This window comes from Antennarius striatus, chromosome 6 (assembly GCF_040054535.1).
Source record: "Antennarius striatus isolate MH-2024 chromosome 6, ASM4005453v1, whole genome shotgun sequence".
Classification (NCBI taxonomy): domain Eukaryota; kingdom Metazoa; phylum Chordata; class Actinopteri; order Lophiiformes; family Antennariidae; genus Antennarius; species Antennarius striatus.
Window position 1 is genome coordinate 12,907,989 of NC_090781.1, and position 14,806 is coordinate 12,922,794.

Here is a 14,806-nt window from a genome sequence, read left to right on the forward strand (position 1 = left end):
ACTCCCTGGAAACTGGTGGGTTCCTTTGCGCCAGTATGAAATCAGCCACTATGAGATCTGATTTAATTCCACAATTTATTTTCAGTGTGTTTGTTAAACCTGCTGTAAGCTAACATGTAACTGCAGAAGAAAGATCGTATAGAAAGCCCCTGAGGAGGACGTGAGGATGTCGGAACCTGTGTAGCGTTGAGCATTGATGGAACTTGATGTGTATGGTACGGACCAACACCATGGGTGCTAACACACCTCTAAAAATGAGACCTTATCCAATTTGTGTTCGTCTCAAGTCCACTGGAACCCACAGAGGTCTGCAGTGTTTTTGTGATGGTGTTTATATACAGTATGGCTCGTGCATTGAAGATAGCATCTCAGCCTGGAGACAAGCTGTGCTGACTTACAGCTCCAGGTCCCAGGGGTAAAACACTACATGGAATCAGGTTTTTTGGAACACTCACAACCTTCTCAGTCTCTTTTGCTTTATAAAAGAGACAAAAAGATCTGCCTGTTGCATAAAGTTCACATCCACACGCAAATATGCCATACGTGCTTTCATCATTAGTTTTCAAACTCTGGCTGAGACTTTGGGTGTGATGTTTTCATGTCAACAGGGGGCAACCTGGTGCAAGGGCAGATTTAAGGATTTCTAACCTCCACAGGCATAAGTGATGGTTGGAATCAGATCCACCACAGAGGATATCTGTTAAATACAGACAGGATACAATTTATTTTACTCCAGGAGCTACCAATACTAAGATCCGAGCGACATCTATTAAAAGTAGTGGAGTACTCCTCCCAGGAAGGTGTGGTTAATGCTCATATTTCCTTTTGTTAGGAGTGAAACCTGCAGGTTGATAAGAAAGAAAGAGCCAGACTGCAAGAATTCCAAAACATGCACACACACACTTAAATACACACACACACACACGCACACGCACACACACACACACACACACACACACACACACACACACACGCACGCACACACGCACGCACATACACACATTTTAAAATTCATTACAGGTATAGAACGCTACCAAAATGAAGTAAAGGGATGCCTGTGTAAAGTTTTCAACCTGCATTGAGGATTGTTTCATGTGTGCCTGTACATGTGTGTGTATCTGTAACCATGGAGAGACCAGTCCATAATATCCTGGACAGTTTTATTGTTTTATGGCCAAGGTAGAGTTATGGCAAGGTTATAAAAGGCTGACACGCTAAACTTTCACAGCATAGATCTCTGTCATCGCTGGAGTAATGATGCTTTTTTATTTTCAAATAGATCAAACTCATTTCTAAAATCTTGTCATCAGTTATTTGAATGTTTCTCTGTTGTTATACTATTTTGTCTCATCTTATGCATTATGCACAAGTGGCCCATCAGAACCAGCTTTTCATGAATAACTTTTTTTTTTCCACCAGTTGCAGTGTTGCAACCTTGTTTAGTGGAATACAAAACTACTCCATCAATTAAGTTAACTATGTGTATATTTGCTTATGTTTGCTACTTATATGTTTGCTGTGTTAATCCGTTTTAACATCATACAGTCTTCAGCCTTTTGACAGCTAACAACCACGTAGCTGCTTTCCATTATTTTACGGACTTGTGTGATCTCCATGAGTGTACTGATGGGGGATCAATCTACGACAGAGCTGTTATTTATCTCTCAGAAGACTCAGAGTAGGTGTGTTTGTGTGGCTGTGATACCGCTTCAGAGACCAGTCAACCCAGTGAGTCATTGCCTCGCTACCTGAAGTAAACTGTACCTCTGTTTTTCACTGCTTGCTGCACTTCCTGTTTTATTTCTCTTTCTATAGTTCTATCTAAAGATATTTTCCCCAACTTTTCCATTCTGGGTAACTGATTCTCCACTGGCATCCTCTCAGTGGTCTTTACCAGCTTGAACTGTTTTTCCTTGTCTTTGAGGTCCTTTCTTCACAACTGTATGCAGCAGAGAATGGAACATTCAGTCTGATAAATATTAATTTATGGATGTATAAAAATGAATGGATGTCATTCTTTTCTCAGTGGGTCCAGGTCTGTGTTTACAAAATGAACATTCAAGATAGTTCCATTTAGCAGATTAAACAAATACAACAAATTGTTAATGTTTACAGCAACACATATTGTGGGGATTATAAAATTAAATCAACCCACTATCATTTATAAATTGAAATAATAATAAATAACAGATTATGCGTTGACTAAAAAAGTTCGGAGGAACATTTGGACTAATTGTGATACTGTGTATTTTAAATGTCTCTCCAAATTGCAATTTGGGTGTTTGTAATGGTTTAAAAACATACAAAAACATATCAGATGCATCCAAACTTTAATAAATCATGTTCAATAAACCCAACTCTTTTTGTCACTCTTGTCAACAACTACTGAGGACTCCAGGAGTGAACTGATCACCTGAACATGTTGAGAATAAAACCATCATTTAAATCACTTATACCAAAGTTGCACGTTTTCTTTGCTTTATAGAAAATAAATGAAAAGTAAACATTCTAGTAAATATTTTACAGCATTATAAATTACAGTTAATTTTTATCTCTAATTGTAAACTTGAGATTTTATGGCATTAGACACAAGTGTCCTTTAAATTTAGAAATTAGACTTTAAGACTTCAAGTATTTACAGTGGTCTTTTTAAAAACAAATCAGTTGATCATAAAACGACGATTAATAATAATTGAAAATAAATAAAAGGAATGAAACACCACATTCATTTACAGATGAAAAAAGTCTATATTTTTCATGCAGTCATGTATTTAAAATTTTAAAAATGTTCAATATTCTCATGTTTTGTGAGAATATTCTCCATGCTCTTCTGAGGAATGTTGGTCGGACGGCATGATGATATTATCTTGATAATGAAGACTTTTAACAGGCGTATTACAGGCAAAGTGATTCATGGACCTGGACTTCTATTTCCTCCTCTGACTTTGTTTTAAAGGGGCGAGAATGTCACATGGTCTTACTCAGATTCATTCATTAAAGTTATATTTTTGGTCCATAATGTTTCGGATCCGAAGATCCTCAGAGTTTAGAAACCAGGATGCTGTTCAGTGTTTTTCTGAACAGAGCAAAACATATTCACACCCGCAGGGTAGAACCTGATGTACTCAACTGACTCACATCTTCATCTTCATTAGTCATTCACTGTTGAACCGTTGTTCTATTGTACTCCTCAACACACACACACACACACACACACACACACACACACACACACACACACACACACACACACACACACACACACACACACACACACACACACACACACACACACACACACACACACACACACACACACACACACACACACACAGAGAGAGAGAGAGAGAGAGAGAGAGAGAGAGAGAGAGTTTCCAGGATCTTAGTTCAAGACAATCACCTGTGCAGTTTAAGGATGTGGAGAAGGAAGTGCCCAGGCTGTCACAAATCAGTCACCACCCAGCTAACTGACTGAGTGACTGACAGGCTGATTCAGTGACTGTGTAACCGGCTGACTGTCTCTGTCTAATTGACTTGTTAACAGGCTTGGTAGAGAGCCAGTCCACGTCCTTCAGCACATTACCGAACACATTACTGATCTGCCAGCCAAAGCATGAACTCTAACACGGCTCTAACAAAAAGTCAGAAGCAGGCAGAATATCCTTCAAACTGTCTCCACAAAGTATCTGAAAAGTTTAATTGGTCCTCATAAACACAAACATGAATACAAACAGGCACACACATATCTACTACCTGGACCACACCCTGTGTGTGGTAACAAAACACAACTATGACACACAGAATTGTTCAACGACTCCTGTGTGATAACTTTCATGGACTTCCAGGCAGACAGAAAACTATATGTCCTCCAACCTACTTTGATTTACTTGAATGTAACATCACTCTTACAAAAAATGTGTGAGTATTCAACTGTACAAGAATATAAACACAAACACTTTTTAATGAAATGTTTGATAAGTACGTGTTCACGCTTGTTGGTATTGAACTTCATTACAGAGTTAATAAAATGACAAGAAATCGATTTGGACAGTTAGCCAGTTCGTTGTGTTTGCCCTCAAACTCATGGCTGTCTGAGCTGGACTCAGTGACCACGAGTGGGGGAGTGTGGGGGAGGTACGTGGGTGACATTGGTGAGATTACATGAGGGGACCGAGTGGGATCATAGAACAAACTGTACTGCCTCAGGTGAAGGTTAAGAGACAGTCTGGATACCGGTATGGGACTTTAAAAATGATAGTTAGTCTCTTGAAATGATGAAGACGTGTTGTTTGAAACATTTCTTGAGGTAAACTCAGCAATAATATGGAGTTAGGTGACGCGAGGGGCAGGTGGGAGGTTTATAGTGAAGATCTGGTAGCTGACGCATAAAAGGAAAAGCCCCTGAGGTGGCAAATAAGGTTTGCCAGGTTGGGTACACAAGTTGTGCTTAAACCCTCAAGCACCCTGAAAATAACTATTATCTTACTGCCAAAAGTGACTTCTGTCCAATCGGATTCAAGAAGCAATGCCTGGCAAAAAGTGTAAAATGAGGAGGTAGTCAAACAATAATGGCAATTCTTGAGTGTGTACAAGGTGGTTGGGTAGGTGGTTAGATGCCTGGAGCAATTAAAAGGTGGCATTAGAAGTTGCAGAGGAAAGGCCAGCTGGGAAGATGCAAAGATACATAAAAACTAGAAAATGTAATTCTGTGAGAGGGAAATGACTTGGAAGTCACTGTTAAAGATTTGACATTTTTAGTGAGTGAGGTCACATTAAGACAAACAGCAATTTAAAATGACAAATATCGTGTTGTGTACAATAAAAAAAACTTGTTTCAAAAGTTCAAATGAATGATTTTGATGTGGTCTCACTCAGTATGCAGACAATTATGGCTGAAAGTCAATATGTCAACTAACCTGATCATTTGATTAAAAACACACAGCCCATATCTTTACCTTTTTTTTTCTTTCGGTCTGAATCGCACTGCAGTGATCAGACTAAACAATCATGGACCAGCTGGATCAAAAGCAAATTACTTTTTGGAAATTTAGTAGTGGTTCAAGGCCTTCGCTTGCAGCCATGGCTGTCTGCAGAGGACGTCACCAACAAAACCACCAAAACCAATGTCTAGATGTCATTTCAAATAAATGTAACTTTGAGGGTTTTTTTTTCCAGATTTGGTGCTATTTGTTATACAGCTTGAGTGCAGATGCAGTCACTTGCACACCTAAAATTGTTTACCACTCTAAAAAGTAGGCGGCTTGACTTTCCAAGTGGACTTTGGGGGCCTTGTGTGTGTGTGTGTGTGTGTGTGTGTGTGTGTGTGTGTGTGTGTGTGTGTGTGTGTGTGTGTGTGTGTGTGTGTGTGTGTGTGTGTGTGTGTGTGTGTGTGTGTGTGTGTGTGTTTGTGTGTGTGTGTGAGCAGGCTACGTGGGCAGTGCAGGTCAGATAGAGCAGGTAACTGATTATCCAGTCTGGTCGAACCAGGTCTGATGCAGGAAGAGGAGGGGAGGGGGGGGGGGCATCCTGAGGTATATCTTTATACACTCATTGGTTTCACCCTTAAAGCTTTCAACCCCAAACTTTACACCCTGACCATAAATGCAAAGGATTTCCTCCGCATTGTTGTGTTTAAAGCGTGCTTTTGTTCAGTTAAGACACAAGAAAAACAGACTGCAGCAAAGCCCTTAAAAGAGGTGAAGATTCTCCGGCCATGGACAAACAAGAGTTGGCCACAGAGAGTTTCAAATGACAGCCTCCTTCTTGGTGTGAAACTTTTAATCTATTAAGGTTACCAAACTAAGTTATCTCATGAGAGAGATGTTAATGAGACGCAAAGAGATGATTCATCCAGCGTCATCAAGTTATTGGACAACTAAGAGAAGCATTTAAGAAAAGGGGGAACCATTAAACCCACTTTTAAAAGTGATGTCCTGATATCCGATGGAAATGCATCAGATTGACTGTCCAGGATTTGATTGGTTGCAGCACTGATACTAGATTCATTTCATCATTACATTACATCAGCTATAAAGATTCTTGCTTGAATAGATTCCTGATATAAATCTCACAGCCGTCTCCTTTGTCTTACTACTTGGAATGAGGAAGCCAAGCCAAAGTGCTGAGGTTAAAGGTGACATTTGGTTGTCATGGTAACCTCATTTAGGTTAGTATCAGGGGGTGTTATCAGCATTCTCTGAAGAGACGTCAGTCTGACTCACCTTCACATGCCAACTCACTCAATTAAACCAGTCAAAATGATGACATTCCCATAAATGTTTCTTTTGCTTCATCTTCGGCTGGTGTTGTTGACATATAGGGAATTAAAGCGGGATAATAGCAGTGATTTCAGCAACAGGATTTTTGCTCAGTGATCTGTGATTGGTCAGCGTGTTACATCACTTACGGTATTTCAGCAGCGGGAAGGAATTTCCCACTCAGAGATCAATAAACCCCAGCTGGACTCTTCCTGCTGCTGCTTTCTGCTACTACTGTAAGCATTTGTACTGTCGTCACAAATACTGTCACAGTGCTTCTTCAGCTGTAGCTTATGATAGTCTTACCTCTGGTATAGACGGGACTATCGTCACTATTATTACTGCTGCTAAGTTCTACAGCTCCTACAACAACTGTCACTACAGTTCCTGCCTTCAAAACAGCAACTATCAAACCTTTAGCCTGCTGGAAGGAAACGCTAAAAACCTTGACAGTGGAATCTCACATAATGAACGACATCAAATCTTTCCATTCTGAGCAATTTAACTGATAATAATAATAATATTTTCACCCAATTTGAATGAAAATTGTACCATGGAATCTTTTCAGTCATGGCTCAGTGCTGGGGGAGGTGGTCTGTCTGTTTTAGAGTTAGCACATCCTCTGACTTATGACTATAAAGTATGATTAGTCAAGCTTGGTCTTCTCTTTTTTGCTGAATAAACTATATTTTGTGACATTTGGAAATAAAATCAGCATTTTTATAGCTATGCTGATGACATACGGCTGTACATTTAGCTTGAGCCTGATGAACATAAATGTCTGTGTTCCTTAACTGCTGGTATGTCAACAATAAAAACTGGCTTCTTGAAACTGAATGAAGACAAACCTGAAATACTTTTAATTATCATACACACAGATATTCATGCTTTTGTTTTTTTAATTATAATTGTCTTGTTTGTTCTGTACTCCAGGAAGACTAGCTGGGTCCTTCGGCGTCAGCTAATGGAGATCCTGTCAGTAAACTCAGCAGCTTCTTTAATTTTTATTCAATATAGAGCCCGTTCAATTGCATCCCTTGAATGAAAAGAGTTATACAATTAAAGTGTTTTCTTCTTCTTAATGAAGAATTTGAATGTAAACGAACACAAAGACAGTAATATTCTTATTGATTCATTCTGCATTAGCCTGCGAGCAGCACTGAAGTTCTTCTAAAAGAACTTTATTCAATACTTGAGTTCCAAGGAATCCATCATATTGAATGATTCAATAATGTTTCCATCTAAAAATATTGTCCTTAAAGAGTCACTTTGAGTATATTACCTGCTTTTCTGCTACTAATTGCCACAAGTGTTGCTAATGCTTCTTCTCTTACGGCTAATAATGCTGCTGGTGTGATTCTTCTGTTACTAAATCTGTCAATACTATTGATTCTGATAACATATCACAACAATTCCTTCTGCTCTTGCTAATACTATTGATGCTGTTATTTTTACCAATGCCATGGAATTATTGCTACTGCTACTATTTTCTATTTTGTTTCTGTATTGTTTGACTGCTCCCTGTTCGACCTCATCGGTTACTGAAGAGCCACTTTCTCTCTACTACTTTTAAGATGTGCACCTCTCCTACCTCTACTACATCTAGTGCAGTTACACACTGTTATCAACTAAAAAGCTGTGTCTTGAACAGCATGGTCACATCATCCTCCAGATTCAAACAGGTAGCTTCTTTTAATGATCTCTTAAATTCAACAGTAGATACTAGTGGTGTTCTTCCCTGTCCCATCCACACAAACTCACTCTGCCATCCGCTCTTATCACTGCGAGCCCTTGCCAACCCCCACCAACCCCACCTGCAGCACTAGGCCACATCGCCACCGTTACACATTAACCATGACTTCCTTTTATCCTGCACAGACAACCCTCAGGTCAATGCCCGACCTGCAACGCTCAAATTGAGATGCTTGATCCGTCAGTGAAATGCTGATATTATCCTCACCAGGACACAAAAATGTTATCAAAAAAACAAAGTCTTGAAATAGAAATGTTGTCTGAGAGAGGACTCTCTTTAAATTAATTTGCTTCATTTCCTTTTATTTGAAACTGACTCACTAAGACAGCTGTAATGCTGACTGTCCCCACACAAGACTAATGGATCCCTTTAATGGTTTACTGGTCTGTTGGTGACTCATCAGGGCTTTGGCAACTGCATGTTTTTATAATTTTAGTTGAGACTAGAGATGTAGTTGGATCAAATATATATTGTAATTTGTCTGTGTGCTTAAATGTTTTTTTTGTGGTTAGCTCTTGAAACTAGAAACTGTTTTTGAGTCATAAACACATAGAAGATTTAATTTTTTTGTATTTGTATTTTTCCTGCCATGACATTCCCTTTATTACTTGAATTTACTGTATTAGCTGTCAATTACTCACAATTAGCCAACCCAACTATATTGCTATTTATTAACAAATGTCCAGAGAAGTTACTGCATACTCTTTTGGAAGCTACCTGATGAATTGAGTAATCATGTTCAGTACAATATCCCAACTTGACCTCTGCTTTGTGGAAGCTAGTTGTCTCCTGATGGACATGTCATATGGGACCAAAGGTGATTTTCTCTTCCCCTCTTTTTGGCTTATGTGTACTGGTAATTGAGTTATTGCATTCACTGGTAAGTTGTTTATTCGTTTTAACAGCATCCCCTTTTTTACGTAGTTTGAACTGAAATTTCACATAGGTTTCAGTCATTCTGAAATTGTTGCCAAGTTGTTCTCTTAAATTAGCGGCTCAGACACTGACCACCACCTCGAAAACAATCAGCAGATCTCAGACACAGGATGCACTTTAGCACATGAAAGTCTGAAACTGCACATGCACTAGATGGTTGGTGTGCAGTGGTGTGCAACATGCTGTGAACAGATGCCACTGTGGATAAAGACCCCTGCACACACACACACACACACACACACACACACACACACACACACACACACACACACACACATACACAGACCACCACCACCACCACAACCACTGCCTGTCAGTCTGACTGTACACTGAACTGAGGATGGGGTTCTGCTTGTTTAAAGTTAGAGGTGCTCAACAAATTTCCTGCAGGTGACCAGAAGCATAAAATGAATATATTTTAGAATAAATTTAATGAATGGAACAACAACAGATTTGTTATTTAGTTCAGTGGCACATTTTATTTTTTAGAGCTTAAGCTGCTAATGGTGTTTGTAGATCTCGTGCCCTCACTTGATAAGATTTCGTTTCTGTTCAATGCTTAAACGATAAAGAATTATGTTAAAATAAAGGAGCTGGGCGAGGGCAGGAGGCAGGGCTGACCAATCATTAATGCAGCAGGTATGCCCCATGTCGTTATCAGCTGGCAGACGGCCAAGCCCCGAGCCGAGAAACAAAAAAAAAAAAAGTCTTATCAGTGGAGGGTGGCCCTGCTCCGGACTGCTCAGGCCTTCAGACCCGACAATTAACCAGAGAAACTCTGACATGCGTTTGAAGCACTGACGTGAAGAGATATGCGTTATGAAACAAAATGAAGCCTCTGAACTTCTGTCCTGGTCTGCTGACACGATCGTGATGGTGACACCAATGGACCAATGAGTTTTTTAAAGAAATTTCATTAAAAGACGTCAAATGGGCCGAGAAACAAAACATCACTGATCAAGCTCAAATAAAGTTTTCTGAGTTCATCAGTAAGCTCATTATTTTGAGAACTGTTTGACAATCAAGTACATTTTTCTTCATGTAATAAGTTTTCTTAAGCTAATTGTCAGTCCTACACACAGTCAGTCCTCTCTTCTGTGTCAGCCGTAGTTAAACTGTTTAATAAGTTGACAGTTTTTTAAAAATGCAGCAATTTTTTACATTTTCTTTTAATTTTATACATTGTTATAATCCCCGAAGGGAAATTAAGAATGCACACTCTAGTTTTTATTAGTCAATCACACGCATGCATATTGGTGTGTATGATCTGTCAAAAAAATTGGTTGACTCATTAATCATGTTTTTTCTGTGTCTTTAATCATACACGACCCCCCCCCACCCTCCCACCCATGCAACCCTCCACGCAACCCCCCACACTCATCACCCTCTGCTCTCACCCTTGTCGATCAAACAAGGGTGGGGTTGAGGCAGGGTCACTCCGAGGCTTCCAACTGATCCCATCAAAACCCATCAACTGTGGTTGTGTGTGTGTGTTTGCACAGCGGTAAAAACCTGAAAGAACACCCCCCCCCTCTCCTCTTTCTCCTCCATAAACCCTCCCCTTTAGCCAGAACCTCCCAGGACACCCAGGTGTGACCAGACAGACACACTCACACGCACACAACTACGGAGTAAAAACAACAACAACTCACACACCTTTCTGTTTTGTATGTTCATACCTGTTTATTTCATGCAGAGGATGATGTGTGACAACAACAAAACTCAAACTGTGTTCCTGTCTGTGTCTTGTGGTGTGTCTCTCTCTCTCTCTGTCACTGTGTGTGTGTGTGTGTGTGTGTGTGTGTGTGTGTGTGTGTGTGTGGGCTGAGACCACCGTCCCCTGCACTGAAAGATAGAGCTGCTGCTATTAGCTCAGTGCCAGGTGAGTCTGTGAGTAAACAGAGCAGACAATAGATATAGCCCATCTCCTCCTGACAACCTGACTCTGTCAAAGCCAGCCATTGTTCTGCACAACCTGTGTGTGTGTGTGTGTGTGTGTGTGTGTGTGTGTGTGTGTGTGTGTGTTTGTGTGTGTGTGTGTGTTTCCAACTAAGAATATACCCAACTGTATACGGATACAGACACACACATGCGCAATGACCTGCATAATACAGGCCGTGACTCACACAGCGACAAGTGTTTGAGTGTGTGTTGTATATGTGCAGCTGAACATCAGTGCTGCTCTGAAATACAAGGTATAAAAGAAGGAATAGGTAAGAAAGAAGGAATAGAAATGTTCACTTTGTTTATGGGATGAATAAAGAGTTAAGAAAAGAATAGGTCACTTCAAAACATCACCAACAGGTTTTGTTATAAACAGTGTGTATGAATGACCAGCAGATTTGTGATACCTTTAAGTGTGTGTTTATTTCTTGTTAAACACACATTGTAGGTGATACTTTGTCCTTCATAACATGCATGTAGTTCAATGAAGAAAGCCTTTGAAATCTACCCTGTTGATATTTTGAGGGTCCTTTAATGCACATGCACACACAAACACAAACACAAACACACCCACACGCACACACACACACACACACACACACACACACACACACACACACACACGCACACACACACACGCACACACACACGATTAATATGTTGAGTGCTGAGTATAGGACGGAAGTTTTTGATTGGCCGGTGCAGAGCCCGGTCACGTTGTGACATACAGGTTGAGCCTGGTGGAACTTTTTTTGTCGACCACACTGCATTGCCTCTACACACATTGAGGAGGCTGGGCTCAAGTCAGACAACATTTGCCTCACCTGGTAAATTTAAAAGTTTTCACAAGTATGAAACATCAAATTCATGTGGCAGCTGTCAAATGATTATGTAATAGGATTAAAAAAAAGACTCTGAGGTAAGTGGTTTGCCAAAAGTCTGAACCTGTCCCCGCCATCACCCCTGAAACATCCACCAGTTCATGTCACACAAAGACCTGCTCCTGAAACCAGTTCAGTATTTTTACGTTGCTGACAAGAACACATCCATCATTGGCTTATTTATATTGAACTCATTATTAAAATGTTAGGCATCTATTTGAGTTGAATTCACATCTTTTATTCTGCAACACTAGATTGTCAATCATAATTTTTAAGAAAATGTAATTTTAAAAAATGGGCAGTAAATTAAATAAATTACAGTCACATCGAGACGATGGTTTAAAATATGTTCGTTTGCTTTGGTTGCTCTTTATTTTACTGTCACATGAAACCACTCTGACGGTTATAACCTGTAAGTTTCTACTCATGTAAGTTGGGTTCTATTTAAACTGATAACATAATAATAGTGAGATATTCTATGAATAATTCTAGACAAATAATAGCAAAACAACACAACACACACTGACAAATACAAAGGTTGAACATTTCAGTATTATAAATGAGTGGCTCACATGAGGGAATTGTGACTCAAGTTCAGCCAGGAGGAATGTAAGAGCTCTGAAACGGAAAGAGTGGAGCTGCTGATGAGCTTTTCTGTGGCGCTTTGGACAGAGGAAAGAATATCCGTGACTGAGGCTATTATCCCGGCCCCTCCTTAGCTGCTCTCCTCCTCCTCCCAGCCACCATATTGTGCAAACAAACCGTGTTAACAGCTGGGAAGAGTGTGTGTGTGTGTGTGTGTGTGTGTGTGTGTGTGTGTGTGTGTGTGTGTGTGTGTGTGTGTGTGTGTGTGTGTGTGTGTGTGTGTGTGTGTGTGTGTACATGACTGTGTGTGACCTACAGTATATACTGTATGTGCAGTATATACTCTATAATATGTGAGTGTTTTTGTGTTTGTTTCAAACAGAATGACTTCAAAAACAACATTAAAACAAAAAATCACAAGCATTAAGAGAGGGACATACTGATGCAGAAACACAAACGCCTTTATCTCTCTTATCCTCATCTCGTTGGTGTCTCACACTTTAACCCCATGACTTCTTCACCTCTCTAAACACCGATCACCCCCCTCCCTCATCATCTCCTTCCACACCCTACGCCATTCATCCCTCCATCTCAGCATCCCTCCGCCCTGCACTCCATCCCAGTGCAAACACTCCTCAGCGCTGCAGGAACAAAGCACAGATGAATAATGGTAGTGAAATGTCACCATTTCTTCATGGCGTCCGCCTCCTCCCCTCACTCTCCACCGAAGCCGAGCCCAAAGTTAACCATTAATCAGCTCGTATAGCACCTGAACCGGGAACAATGAACAGAGACAAGGAGGGTCTATGAGGTATAGCCTGCATGTAGAGAAAAGAAAACTAAAGGCCAAGACAGATTTTTTTAATTTCAGTAAACTTGAAAAAGAAAAGCATCAACTTATTAGTTACGTCTATTCATTCCCGGTGTTGGTTGAAGGACAATCTAAAACAAAACAATCACTTCAATATTTATTTCATTGTTGTTTAAAAATTGTCCAATGTTTCCTTAATTTGATGAAGGGATGTGTGGGTATGCTGTTCTCTTTTCAACATTTTATTTGACTCTTTGCCAAAGTGTTGTGTGTTTCTGAACTCAGGTGTCACCTAAGCTCTGAGATCACCTCTTAGTCAAACAACAAGGGCGGCGCTGTGCTGGCTTTCAATGACACCCGAGTTTTAATAGTTTGTGATCTTATCCTCTGTCTTCTTTTTTGTGTGTCTGTCACGCACTCACACACACACACGCATGCGCACACACGTGCACACACACACACACACACACAAACACACACTCACACACACACACACACTCACACACACACACACACACACGTGCACACAGAATCCCACAAAATATTCTTTTCCCTGTTATGTTTCTTTCTTACGTCTAGAACTCTGATCATCCAAGATTCATGTTGTCCAAAAATCAGCAGTTCCAGAGGATGATGCACTTCTTGTTCTCACCTGTTGCCATTGCAAGGGTTGATAAATCGTGCTGATCTGTGTATTACATTTTTGAGTTAAATGTCTGCAATCGGGGATCTCATAACGATAGAGAAAGAATTTTTATAAAATTTCAATATTTAAAAAAAAAAAAATACAGTTATAATCCCCGAAGGGAAATTAAGAACGAAATCTACTCCAAAATCCAGCGGTTCCTCCGTTCGGATAACATTTTGAAAGATGCAAGCCAACTTCTCTTGAGAATTTGCTTTACCTGCTTTAATCTAGAGGATTGTCCTTGTCATTGGTTTCTACTGCAGGATACCAGCTCACCTTACCTGGATTGGAGACTCAGCCTTCTGTGGTTCTTGTTGGACATCCTGGAGCCGGCCATTTTTTTTTTCATGCACCTCTCGACAGCTTCAACTCACTGTGCATCTTTCAGAAAACACATTAAGATATTAACTAACACAGTGGAGCAAAAGCTAAGCCGTGAAAGATACAGATATTGACCAGTAATAAATAAGGACTGTAGACATACAGTATGTTGAGTAGGTGACCAGAACACCAAACGAAAGCTACAGTTGCTGCAGGAGTGCTGGTTGTGTACATAAGAAACTCTTTCTAAACAAGTCTGTCACATCAACCTGAAGGTTGTTATTATACCAGTTTGTGTGCACAACTTTCTCCTCGTGTCCCAAAATGACCAAAACCGATTGAAGCAGGCTAAAGACCCCCCAAAAACATGTTTCAAGATGTAAATAACTGCCTTTTGTCCGTGTGTTGTGTGTGTGCTGCAGCTTTCACATCACATGTGTGAGTTGACTATTGGTCATGATTTGTTTATATGTGTTAATGCCTGCACAAATATCATCCTGCAAACTGAAGGTCAAACATTTATTCATTCAAGCTTCTAAGGCAATTGAATAAGAATGATTTTTGAAGAGAATTTGAAAAGTATCATCCTGTATGAATATTTAGTTACTGAATATTTGTTTGTTGCTTTTT